This window comes from Gekko japonicus, unplaced genomic scaffold, assembly GCF_001447785.1.
Source record: "Gekko japonicus isolate JY-2015 unplaced genomic scaffold, Gekko_japonicus_V1.1 scaffold128, whole genome shotgun sequence".
Classification (NCBI taxonomy): domain Eukaryota; kingdom Metazoa; phylum Chordata; class Lepidosauria; order Squamata; family Gekkonidae; genus Gekko; species Gekko japonicus.
This window is the reverse complement of record NW_015173126.1, coordinates 691,206-703,834: the sequence shown is the minus strand read 5'-3', so window position 1 is coordinate 703,834 and position 12,629 is coordinate 691,206.

Genomic DNA, 12,629 nt, shown 5'->3' with positions numbered 1-12,629 from the left:
CCTCCAGCCTCCAGCCCCTCTAGGCGGAACTGAAGGCTGCTGGGGGGTGGGGCTTAGCTTCTAGGAAGCAAGCCCCCACCGTGACTTCCCTCCCAGTCCCAATACATCCGACAGAAAGCGGAGGGGAAGAAACCTCCGCTTTCAAAATGGGGTGGGGGTGCAGAGGATGGGTGCAGGGCCGGATTTAGTCTTGCTGAGGCCCTAAGCTATACAAAACCCAGAGGCCCCCTACTGTTTTAAATTACATCAGCTCGTCCCAGAAAAAATTAAAATATATACACCTTTTTAATATTTGAAATCATTTTTATATTGTGTTTTTATTCGAGGCCCCAGCAGATTGCGAGGCCCTAAACTGTAGCTTATTTAGCTTATGCGTAAATCTGGCACTGGATGGGTGGCAAGGCTTGGAGCCTTGTTGCCCGGGTGGGGGGATGGAAAATTTCGGGGATAGCCTCAGCTCCAGAGCCCCCCTGAAGTTGACGCCTAATAAAACCTTGATTGGAGCATATGACATTTTATCACAGGGAGCTGGCTGTTTGCTCAGGAGGTATACTTCAGCTGCATGTCTGATCACATGGAGTCTCTCAGCACTTTTGCCTGAATAGGGTCTGAGGATCTTAGGGAGCTCCAGGCTGCATGGATCTAGAAAGCAGTCATCTATGGGTAATTATGAACATAGCTAAGGGAAGAACTGATCGAGTATTATTCATATGGCATTACCCTACTGAATGAGGAATTCATTCTCTGTATGTGATTGCCACATTTCAGGTAGAGGCAGAAGGCAGCCATTTTGTTTCATAGAAAAATCTAAAATTCAAAACAGTATGCAAGATTTCCAGTTCTCCAGGACCAGTTAGCTGATCAGTTAGCAGGAGTTCCTGCTACAAAAAGAGTTAGATTTCAAGAAATACTTATGTCGACAAACTTTAATAACACAATAGATTCCACCTATTCACAGTGTAGTTTAGTAGTTAGAGTGTTGGACTAGGACTGGAGTATCAGTGTACCAGTAACTTGCCATGAAACTAACTGGGTGACTTTGGTGCAGTCATTTTCTCTTTAACTCCTTTGCATATTAGGCGACACACCCCTAATGTAGCCAATCCTCCAAGAGTTTACAGTAGCCCCTGTAAGAAGAGCTCTGTAAACTCTTGGAGGATTGGCTACATTAGTGGTGTGTCGCCTAATATGCAAAGGAGTTCCTGCTACAAAAAGAGCCCTGCTTATCTCAATGGGTTTTTGTGAGTATACAATGGAGGAAATCATGCATACCACCCCACCCTGAGCTCTGTGGGAAAAGAGTGGGTGTTAGCCACTACAATGGGTCTCTGTTTTAGTTATGATGGGGGACTTGGCTAAGAGACCGTTTGCTTAATAGGTGTGCAAGCTACAGATCGTACTCCAACTATACCAGAGTCAGAACCCTCTTGGAGCTGCACAGATGACAGACAGGAAACGTCTTTTGTGACATTTATTAAAAATATAACCCTAGTCCACTCAGCTAATCAATGAAATATCACATCCACCCACACACCAGAGAGCTAGAGAATAGAGGTGAAGCAATCTTAAAGAGATCAGTGACAAAAGAAGGTGAAGTGTTGATACGGAGGGGGTTATAGCTACCTTCCTGAAGAGAGTAGTCTGTGGTGAAGAGAAGCAGACTTCTTGGCAGGGAAGTACATCTGAGAAGACCCAGAAGAGAGGGGGGATCCAGCCAGTATGTGTCCCAGAAGACTGAACCAAAGATGGCCGGGTTTAGAGGCCTGATATAGGAAAATTGTACCTTCAGGGTAGTGGGCACAATGGGGAAATGGTCCATGATGGGCCAGGATGGCCGGTAATGGCTTTAGAGAGGTTTTGGACAAAAGAAGTCCAGGTTGGGGAAGTGAAACCTTTGTTGGCAAGCCATGGGGCACTTGCAGAGTCTTGGCTCCATTAATGGCTGGGTGTTCAAGAGAACAATAATGACAATAGACTGTGGCCAGGGTGGCCCCAGAATCGAGTGGTGAAGTCCGGAGATATGATTGTGGGTTGTAGAACTGGAATGCAGGTCCATTGACATCCTTGGGGTGATGAGATTAAAACATTGTCTTCTACGATGACAGATACGTGTCAGCAGTATCTGAAGCAATGGCTGAATGCATCAGTGAGATGGTTCTGAGCACATAGCTGGGCTAGTTGGCACTGCACAAAGAGAGAGCTATATTTGCCCTATGCCAATTTTGGCTCTAACCTGGCCGGGGTACCATCCTTTACATGGCAAGCAGACCACATCCTTTACATGGCAAGCAGGGGCTTGGGCTAACACATGATAAAAATGTACTGAACAAACAAACAAAAAAGTTTGAATTGGTGATCCACATTCTCTGTTTATATCCATCACTCTAGTCCTGCAGCTCATTTTATATACAGGTGCTCCATATGCTCAGGTTCACAGAATAATTTAGGCAGACTTTCAGTCTGATACAAGCGAATTCACAGATTCTTCTGAGAGATCAATGCATTCTCAGTATGTAACCAACCTTCTGGGCCCTGAACCGAGGGTGATCTTTCCTGAGAGAGAGACACCCCAAAACAACCCCTGAACCTCCACAAGCAGTGCCCTCATAAACAGTAGCTTTTGCTGGGAGGCTAGGAGAATCACATATTGGTGGGGAAAACTCAGGCCAAGGGAAGATTCTCCAGGCTGGCTACACTGCCAAACATCCTCCATGCAAGGGACCCCCCCACTCTTTTCTCCTGTCAGCTCAGTCCAAAAAGGACTAGAATTGGCAAGTCCCTGCTCTCGCCTCAGGCATCTTCTACTGGCCAAATGACTAGTCTTTTGTCCAGCAAATGTACAAGCAGGCAGGGACAAAGAGCCTCTGGTCTGTGCTATTGTCATGAATGAAGTATGTTGCATCTTTCCAATCCCAACTTCTGTTTCACTTGTATGTCAGGAAAAACCTTTGGAATAATCCTCTCATTCCTGTCTCTATATATTTGTCTAACATATCTGCATTCTTATACCTATGACAGACCTATCAAGGTAAACATTAACCCTCCATGTCCAGTGAATAGTCTCCAATTCAAGTTCATCCTGCCACACATTAAGAAACATCACCTCTTTTGTGTGTCACCAGAGAAATGCCAGACCACCCTATGGTTCCACAATGGACACTCACAGCCCAACCATCCAACACCTGGCTAATCCCATCACAGCTATTAATCCAGACTCTGCCCCTCTGAGACCTCATTGGTCACACCTAGGTCTTGCCCATCCTGATGCCACACACCCCTGGGACCCTTGATTGGTCCAGGTAATTTTTTGTCTTCACCTGGGGCAAGCTCCTCAAGACCTCCCATTGGTCAGCATTGTTCTCTAATGCCTATATCCATCCATGCACATGGCTTCAGAGTGCCTCTGCCCCTGATGCCAACTGGCAGCTCACCCCAGACTATGTTTGGGTCACAATCCCTTCTCCATGGAGCCTTGCATGTCTGGACAGGTTGTATCACTCTGTAACTGACCCCTCTATTTGCTATCAATGATCTCTTCTTTCTTACTTCTGTATTGCTTGCTCTTTTTTAATGCTTAGTGTGCTTGTAATCAGGGAAATTCTTCAATAAAAACTATTTAATTTACTCTTCAAATCTGGAGTCTTCCTACTGTACTGGACCTTGGTATATAATTGGTGTATGATCCCTGTATTCCTCCGGTCTCCCCTGCTGCATAGCTAATTTCCCCAAAAAGTGAGGCAGCCCATTGACTGTAACAAGTACACAAGCAGGCATATCTTTTTCCTCTCCCTTCTTCTTCCTGTTGCTATGCTCTTGACAATGGAATACTTGCCTGGTAGTAAAGTGTCCTAGAAAATTGGACCCAATTGGGTAGGAGCTCCATATTGGACCCGATTGGGTAGGAGCTCCATGATTTCATTGGAACACCTGGGTACATAGTGAACTTCAGGACTAGAATTTCTCTTGAGGGGGGGAAGTAAATAGTCCTGCCTGTCCACTCACAATACAACTAATTGCCCTAAATAAGGTAGGATCACTGGAATATATTTCCTCCCACAATCTGAGTTCCCCTTCCCTTACCATTTGCCACCCACCTTGCTGGCTGACTCACATGGAAAGAACTTACTTAAATAGCTTACTATCCTTCCTACACTTCTGCCACTAATGCAGCTTGCTCCATCTTGTTGATATCTATGATGTATCTTTGCTTACAGCCTATGATTTCATCTTAATCTGTTGGGAATGGATTGAGGATAGTGGGTCATATTACATTCTCTTTCAACTGTGGAAAGACATATTTCTATGGCTCAATCTGTACTAAGCCTTCAGATATAGAGGGCCTTTACTGTTTTAGGTCATCCAAGGAATTATAAGAAGTACCATTTATTTGATGGGAATTTAAGATTCTGTTAGAGCCCTCCCCTTTCAAACTACCCTTGGGTGAACAAATGGTCACAGATCTAGTTCAAGACTGTGGATGGAGATATACTATGGGTGCGTTCAGATGGGGCATTTACAACGGTATAGGTGCAGGTTGGAATTGGTGTACTCACCAGCGTTCATACGTAGAACATCTGCCTTCCATCCCTAACAATTGCAAAGAGCTTTAAACCGGTGTATTCTGCTACTAGGTCCCCAAGTGGTGGTATCCTGAGTGCACCAGTTGTAAGCGCTTTACCCCCCATCTGATTGTTCTCCACCGTTGTAGAGCCACTTCCGTTTGGAAGCCCAAGGCTTCCGATTTTTGCCCACCATTTTTTTTGTTAGGTTGGCGATATGCGCTTGGGCAAAGCTTCGCCCCGGCATTTTTTTTTTTTTTTAAAGAAAAGGTCCTTAGTTTAAGTGGAGGAGGCAGGACTCCTCGACTTGCACCTGCTGGATGACTCTGTGCAAGCCATAGTTCTGTCAGAGCTGTTCTTGAAAGAGCAGTTCTGGAAAGGGCTCTCTCAGCCCCACCTACCTTACAGGGTGTCTGTTGTGGGGAGGGGAAGGGAAAGGAGTTTGTGAGCCACTCTGAGTCTCTTCTTCTTCTTCTGGAACAATAACAAAATTGGAGCCTTCTTGACAACTGTCATGAAGGCCATTTCACAGTCTGAAACCTTCTATGCAAACCCCCACCCCCTGTGTCTGCCCTGAGCAGAATCTGTCCTGACTGACCTCCATGAGGGCACCATAAGTAGGGCTTGACCAGAGGAGCAGAGGTGCCTCACAGGAGCATACTGGGATAGATATGTGGGAACTAGGCTGTGAACGGCTTTAGAGCAGTAAGAGCTATATGGGGTTGTTGTTGCTGAGAATGTAAAAATCCATAATGAGATTTACTGCTACAATATAGCTATGATCCTTAGGTGTATTAAAGTTTAGATTACAAAGTAGCGGTGTATTTTAAGAGCATTGGCTATGCTGATTATTCTGTACCTCTTCATTTTTTTAAGCAAAAGGATGTGTTGTTGACATGCACACACTACATAGGCCCTTTCTTTGTTACAACAGTGTGTAAAACCAGTGAAATGGACACAAATTTTACTAGTTCTGAGGAATACTCACATACCCATTGTTAATCTTGGGCATTTATATAGACCCAAAGGTTTATGAGCCATCTTAATGTGATTAATTTGATATAACTGTAGACGTTTTTCTTGTTTTATCTGTGTTTTAATTGTTTTGAGCTACCCTGAGCCATCCATGCAGGGAAGGGCAGGATAAAAATCCAATAAATAAATAGCAGGCAAAGTGGATAACTGTGCAAGACCTCATACATGAAAGGGCCACATCAGCAGTGCTGGGTCTCAGTATATGAAATGATCAGTCCTTTTACTGACCAGTGAAGATCTAATCCCAGGAACACATGTAATTTTAGTACTTTGCATCTGTGCCATGCTCCCTTTACTAGAGTGTTCTCTTCAGTTGATCTGGCCTTGTAGTCCTGTTCAACATACACATTTAATCGTCATCCTCTTCCACTCCCACAAGCTTCCAGGCAGACTTGGTCGATAGCCTTGCTGGGAGGTAGCCTGGTGGAATCATCACCATAGCCCATCATCCTAATGGCTGGGTGCGTAATGGATTCTTAATTTTAATGATGTTTATGTTGTTTTTATGATTTTATCATGTTTTAATCTGGTGAGCTGAAGAGGCAACATATGCATTTCCTAAATAAATAAGTAAATAGCAGCATGAAATACCCCATATACCTGAAAGGAAGGCTAGTTTGATGTAGTGGTTAAGTGTGCAGGCTCTAATCTGGGAGAACCGGGTTTGATTCCCCACTCCTCCACTTGCGCCTGCTGGATGACCTTGGGCAAGCCGTAGTTCTGGCACAGCTGTTCTTGAAAAAGAGCAGTTTCTGTCAGAACTCTTTCAGCCCCACCTACCTCACAGGGTGTCTGTTGTGGGGAGGGGAAGGGAAAGGAGTTTGTAAGCCACTCTGAAACTCCTTTGGGTAGTGAGGTAAAAGGTAAAGGTTCCCTTGCTCGAAAGCCAGTCGAATCCGACTCTAGGGTTGTGGTGCTCATCTCCATTTCAAAGCCGAAGAGCCAGCGCTGTCTGAAGACGTTTCTGTGGCCATGTGGCCCGCATGACTGAACACCAAAGTGCACGGAATGCTGTTACCTTCCCACTAAAGTGGTACCTATTTATCTACTTGCAATTTCTTGCTTTCGAACTGCTAGGCTGGCAGGAGTTGGGTAGTGAAGGGCAGGGTATAAACCCAATCTCTTCTTCTTCTCTTCTTCAAATGTTCAACATGTTGAAGACAGAAGCACAAATTTTGTAAAAAGCCACAAGCTTCTCAAGACAGAAAGTCTCTAAGATACAGAAGGAGGATAGACAGATTTCACAGGCTGTGGCTTGATTTCTTGAACAAGCCTGAGGGAGCCGGTTGCCCAGATCTTGAAGATACACCCATTGTAAACAGGATTATTATCTAGTTTTCCTTGCTGCATTCCTTCTTTGTCCAGGACTCATGTGAGGGTGCAAGTTTTGGACTCTGGGAATCATACTTCAGTTTCCTTGGAAGATTTGTTGTCCTTGGTTTTCTGATTTGTTTAATTGGTACACAGTCCATAAAATCACAATAAGCATTCATCTGCAAATTTCTGGCATATACATTTCTGATCATTAGGCAGACATAAATACATATGGCTACCAGAAATCCTCCTCAAGAGTGATTGTTGTATGTAAAGTGGCAACAGACGTCTGTCCCCATCATATAGCTTTTCTGTTACAACGGGGAATCCAAGGTGGTTCAGCAATGGTAGCTGTGCACCTATATCCACCCCTTCCTCTTGCTAAACCAACCTTGACTTGGACATAAGGCTCTTATCTTTTACAGTTCTATTTAACTTTTTTCTGCCTGTGCTGGAGCATTGGCTTCCATTGCCAAGGACACACAAGGGGCAGGATAGAATCATCCTAATAAATGAACAGATCAATACTGGACAAGTAGGTGCTGGGAACTTCTCTGAATTAGCAGACCTCTGCTGGAAAGCAGTAGGTATTTAGTTTTAGGAATAGAGAAGAAGAGATACTTTATTTGGGACACATCTCAAAAGTGCATTACAGATAATATATGAAGTGCTTCTTATATAAATTAGTGGAAATAGAACATACACAAGATTAGATAAAATAATCTAACAACTTTATGTTTTTATAATTAAAATTCAAAATCGAAAAGTAACCAAAGGCATCAGAACTTTAGCACGATTTTCCAAATCTACCGTACTGAAATATTCTTAGCAGCAGCTTCCATCACCCTTCAGTCATTTTCCACAAGGATGTTTAAAAGCAGATAATCTGTAGACCAAATAGGGAAGGTAGCCAGGACAGGGGCTATTACAGAGGCTCTTGGCTTGGCATAAAGCTTGCAAGGGGAGGGGATAGATTCTAGTGTCTGGGCTCCATATAAACACGGTTTCTGCTCCCAGAGAATCCTACAAATCTTCCATAAAATTTCTCCTGAGGGACTACCAACAATAACAACCCTGTGGTAAATTGGAACCATGAGATGGAATAAGTGTTCACTACAAGTATAAGGGGATGAGGCAAAAAAACCTCCAAAATGTTGGGAGGCAGACTAGTAGAAGCTGCCAGTCAAATTCTTCAAGTTCCCCAAAGAGAAGCAGGCTTTGTTCAGAGTCAGGGCTGCTTAGGGCAGTAATGAAGAAACCCATTTTGTCTTTTTTGTCTACATTGTGTAGTTTTGTAAACCACCTCAGGTAACTTGCAGTACTGGGATCGTAGTCAATACACACACAAATATGCGCGTGCGCGCGCACACACACACACCTCTTGTGCATGAGAGAATTTCTGAGCAGTGAAAACTGCACGTGATTCCACAAGCAAACAAGAATACCTTGTGGCTTGATCAATGATGTCATCTGTTTGCTCCAGTGCTGGTCTCCAAAGGTTCCTGCTCCAGTGCTGGTCTCCAAAGGTTCCTGCACAGACCCACTATGTAAAGGCCTTGCACCTCCTGGCTTTTATTACAATTTTTAATGAAAACAATCCAACATAGAAAAATAATAGGGCTAAACTCATAAAAAATATTCCTTGTACACCTATTCATCTTAAAGTGTTTTCAACTATTTATGAAAGGTGTTATGTACTAACAAAGGGACCACACACGTGGTCGGGCCCACACGCAGTCAAGCAAACTAGCAAAGCTTGGCAACCAGAACAATAGACACAGAGGATCCAAGAATGGACCAGTGAGTTCATACGAATCCAAGAAGGGACCTATGGTTAAGAGAGCACTGTAAATAAACCAATCACAGGTGTGGGGTGTGTTGTTGGGTGTGGCTTGTATCAGCATTTAAGCAGGGCCCTAGGTCCTGCTCTTTGTCTCAGTTTTTGCCTATTATTAAACCAGGAGCTGAAATCACTAGACTATGCGTCTTGAACCCAGTACTTTTCACTGGCAACGAAGGTGGGATCCCGATGAGTGAACCTGACTCCGGCTCCAAAGCTAGCACCACACCGTGCTCCCATCTCCAGGACCACGTGCCCCGCATCAGTACAGCACCCTGAGTCATGGCTGCCGCTCTGGAACAGATCTCCATCTTTGACCCAGCTCACCCGAGCTATGGGAGGCCTGGGTCGAACAGCTCACATAACCCTTCCGGATCCAGAGGACCACCGACCCTGAAATGAAGAAATCATGGCTTCTCAGCACATGCGGTGACTCCATGATCTGTCTGGCCCAGAGCCTAATTATGCCAAAGAAGCTGAACGCTGCAATGTTCGAGGAACTGGTAAAGAACCTCACCAATCATTTCGCGCCAAAGCCATCCAAGATGGCCATACACATGGACTTTTTTGCATGCACCCCAAAATCAGGGGAGGTGGCTGCCGACTTCATGGCTGACATCTGCCGGCTGGCGATCAACTGTGAGTTTCCCGCCATCGAGGACGCCCTGTTGAACCAGTTCATCTGAGGGGTCTGAGAACAGAAACTCTGCAGGAAACTTGTCGGGCTCAATGACATCAAGCTGGACAAGGCCCTCCGACCAGCCATGGCCTTTGAAAAAGTGCAAAAAGACTGCCAAGCGGCATCAGCCCACCACACGGCCTACGCCCCTGCCTCAGACATTTCGGATGAGGAAGAGGTCCTCCAAGTCTGCTGGCCAGACCGCCGAGGGCAACGACTGCCATCTACTACCACCCCACAAGCCGCGAAACCAAACACACAACCGATGTGCGCCAGCTGCGGGGATTCGCATGACTGCTGCTTCCACCATTTTCAGGACGTGACCTGCCGGTCCTGTGGGAAGATGGGACACATCGCCCAGTCCTGCCGCTTCAAGGGACCCAGACAACAGCATATGGCATATCAGGAGTCCACAAAACATTGACAACCCAACACCAGGTACTGAACTTGCCCCGGGACACCCCTAACAAAATACATGTCACAGTGCAGATAGAGGGGTCCCTGTGTGAAATGGAGTGAGACACCAGTTCCCCTTTCTCCATAATCGGCCGAGACTCTTGAGTGGCTATGTCCGCAAGGGGGACCCCTCCTGGAAAAGCCAATGGGTCTCACGTTATGGGATTAAAAAAAAAACCTCGGTGGCCATCTAGGGGTGGGGCAAGTTCAGGGTTACGTACATGGACTTTAATGGCCTGCTGGATTTGTTGATGATGGAAGGCCTACCTCAAAGACTATGTGTGTTAGGGTGACCTGAACTTTGGGGGGAGGGGTGTTATATAATAAAAAAAGGGACCACGAATGTGGTCGGGCCCACACGCAGTCAAGCGAACTAGCAAAGCTTCACAACCAGAACAATAGACACAGAGGATCTGAGAATGGACCAGTCAGTCCATCCAGATCCAAGAAAAGTCCTATGGTTAAGAGGGCACTGTAAATAAACCAATCACAGATGTGGGGTGTGTTGTTGGGTGTGGCTTGTATCGGCATTTAAGCAGGGCCCCATGCCCCACTGTTTGTCTCCGTTTTTGCCTACTATTAAATCATGAGCTGAAATCACTCGACTACACATCTTGAACCCAGTACTTTTCAAAAGGAGAACAGGGAAGATAGCATATAGATTTCCTAGAGGAGACCAGTAATCACACTGGAGTCACCATCAAAATATTCCTGTGGTGACTTCTGGTTTATGGCGACATGCAGGCAGACGCATCTCCCACGAACTGTGAGTCAGGTTGAAGTGAGCATGAAGATTTAAAAAGAAAGCTGCCCCCCTTAAAGAGCGACAGGAAGCGAGCAGGAGAGGGGCCCCTCCCAAACGCATAAACAAAAACACAGAATAAAGAGGGGGGAGCAGAAAAATAAGCATTTGAAACTGTTTCCAGAGACTTACCAGAGTGCAGATAAGCATTTGGGCGAATATCAGAGACTTTAGCAACGTTTCGGTAAGTAAACAAATCCAAAAAGATGGCGAGGAAGAAACCGGAGAAAGAAAAACTTTTGAAAGCGAAACGAGTGGGTAGTCCTCGAACAGAGGAGACCACTGAGCTTCCAAAAATGTTGGCAGATTCCTTGCACCCCCTGCTGGATAAGATGACTAATATCAAGCAACAACTGTCAACAATTGGTCAAAGCTTGGCTTCACAGCAGTTACAATTGACTCAATCCTTAAAAGCAACGGAGCAAATGGGGGAGAAGGTGAAGAAAATGGACGCCAATACTAAAACAGTTAAGAAAAAGGTGCAAAAGCTGGAAATGAAGCAAACCATGGAAGAGTCAAAACTTTTGCAGCTGCAAATGGAAAAAGCCAATTTGGTCCTACAGTTTCAAGGGGTCCCGGAAATTAAAGGAGAGAATCTGAAGCAGTGGCTGAATGAAGCAATAGCCCCAATGACAGATTTGACAGCGGAATATCTCTACAGCAAAATGGATGTGGTCTATAGGTCCTATTCCTCATCAAGAAAAATAATCTGCCTGGGGAAATAGTAGTCAGATTTTCGAAGAGACATGTGAGAGACTCTATTCTGAAAGCAACCACGGGAACTTCCTTGAAAATTGGGGACAACAACATCAGGATTCTAAAAGACATTCCATTTGATATAAGACAGAAGAGAAAGAGCTATAAAGAACTAATCATATTTCTACAAACAAATGGCATCAGTTACCGATGGTTAATCCCAGAAGACGTCATTTTCAAACTTCACGACAAAAAAGAAAAGATTGACTCTGTTCTTAAGGCACGTGATTTTCTGCGAACACAGCTCGGGGAACCAGCTGAGAATGAGAAGGAAGAAGAAGAAAGCAAATCTGATGGTGAGTTAGGCTCAGGGTCTTCAGATGAGGACTCACCCTCTGAGAAGGGGGCAGCTGCACCCAAAAATTCATATAAATTGAGGATTAGAAAAGAGAAGAATAAATAGTGGCTGAAGGACTCTGATTTGTGCCTGAAAACTCTGAAATAGATTTGGGATGATTCAGGGGGTTTCTTTAAGCAGTTAAAAGAATAGTCAAAAGATAATTAACCTAGCATAATCGACTATGTTCATTGTTTTATTAGCTTAAAAAAATAACATTGAGTTAAGCTGATGTAATGATCTCCTATTCTTGGGTTTTTAGTTATTAATGGGTCTTTTTTCTTTCTCCTAGATGTAGTTCCCCTTCCCATATTTTCAGTTGTAGTTTGTAGTTTGTAAAAACTCAATTAAAAATTCCCCTTAGGGGGATAAAAAAAAAATTCCTGTGGCAGATGAGATTTTCCAGAATGTGAACAAGAACTTTTCATGTTAACGTTTTATTTAAAAAATTGAAAATGATTATTCTCAAACATATGCAAAATGCACAAACTGGGATGGCAAAAAGAGGTGGGGGAAAGATGGATAAATCTGGGAGAACAGGGATGTGTAAATTTCCATGGATTTAATACTATCACACTGGTTGCTGAAGGCACCTTTCTCATAATCTGTGCATTCACCACTGTCCTTCTTATAGAGGGAATGCATACACATATGACTGATGTGTTATAATTGCATCATGGAGATTCTGCCCTCCAACACATATAAACTCTTCTGGAACGGGCCATAATTAAGTGGTAGAGTATATGCTTTGGATAAGCTTCTCCAATGACTTGTTGCAGGAATAGGAGATAAAGTTACTGCCTAAGGCCTTGGAGAACTGCTGCTAATCACAGAAGCTTTGATGTATATAC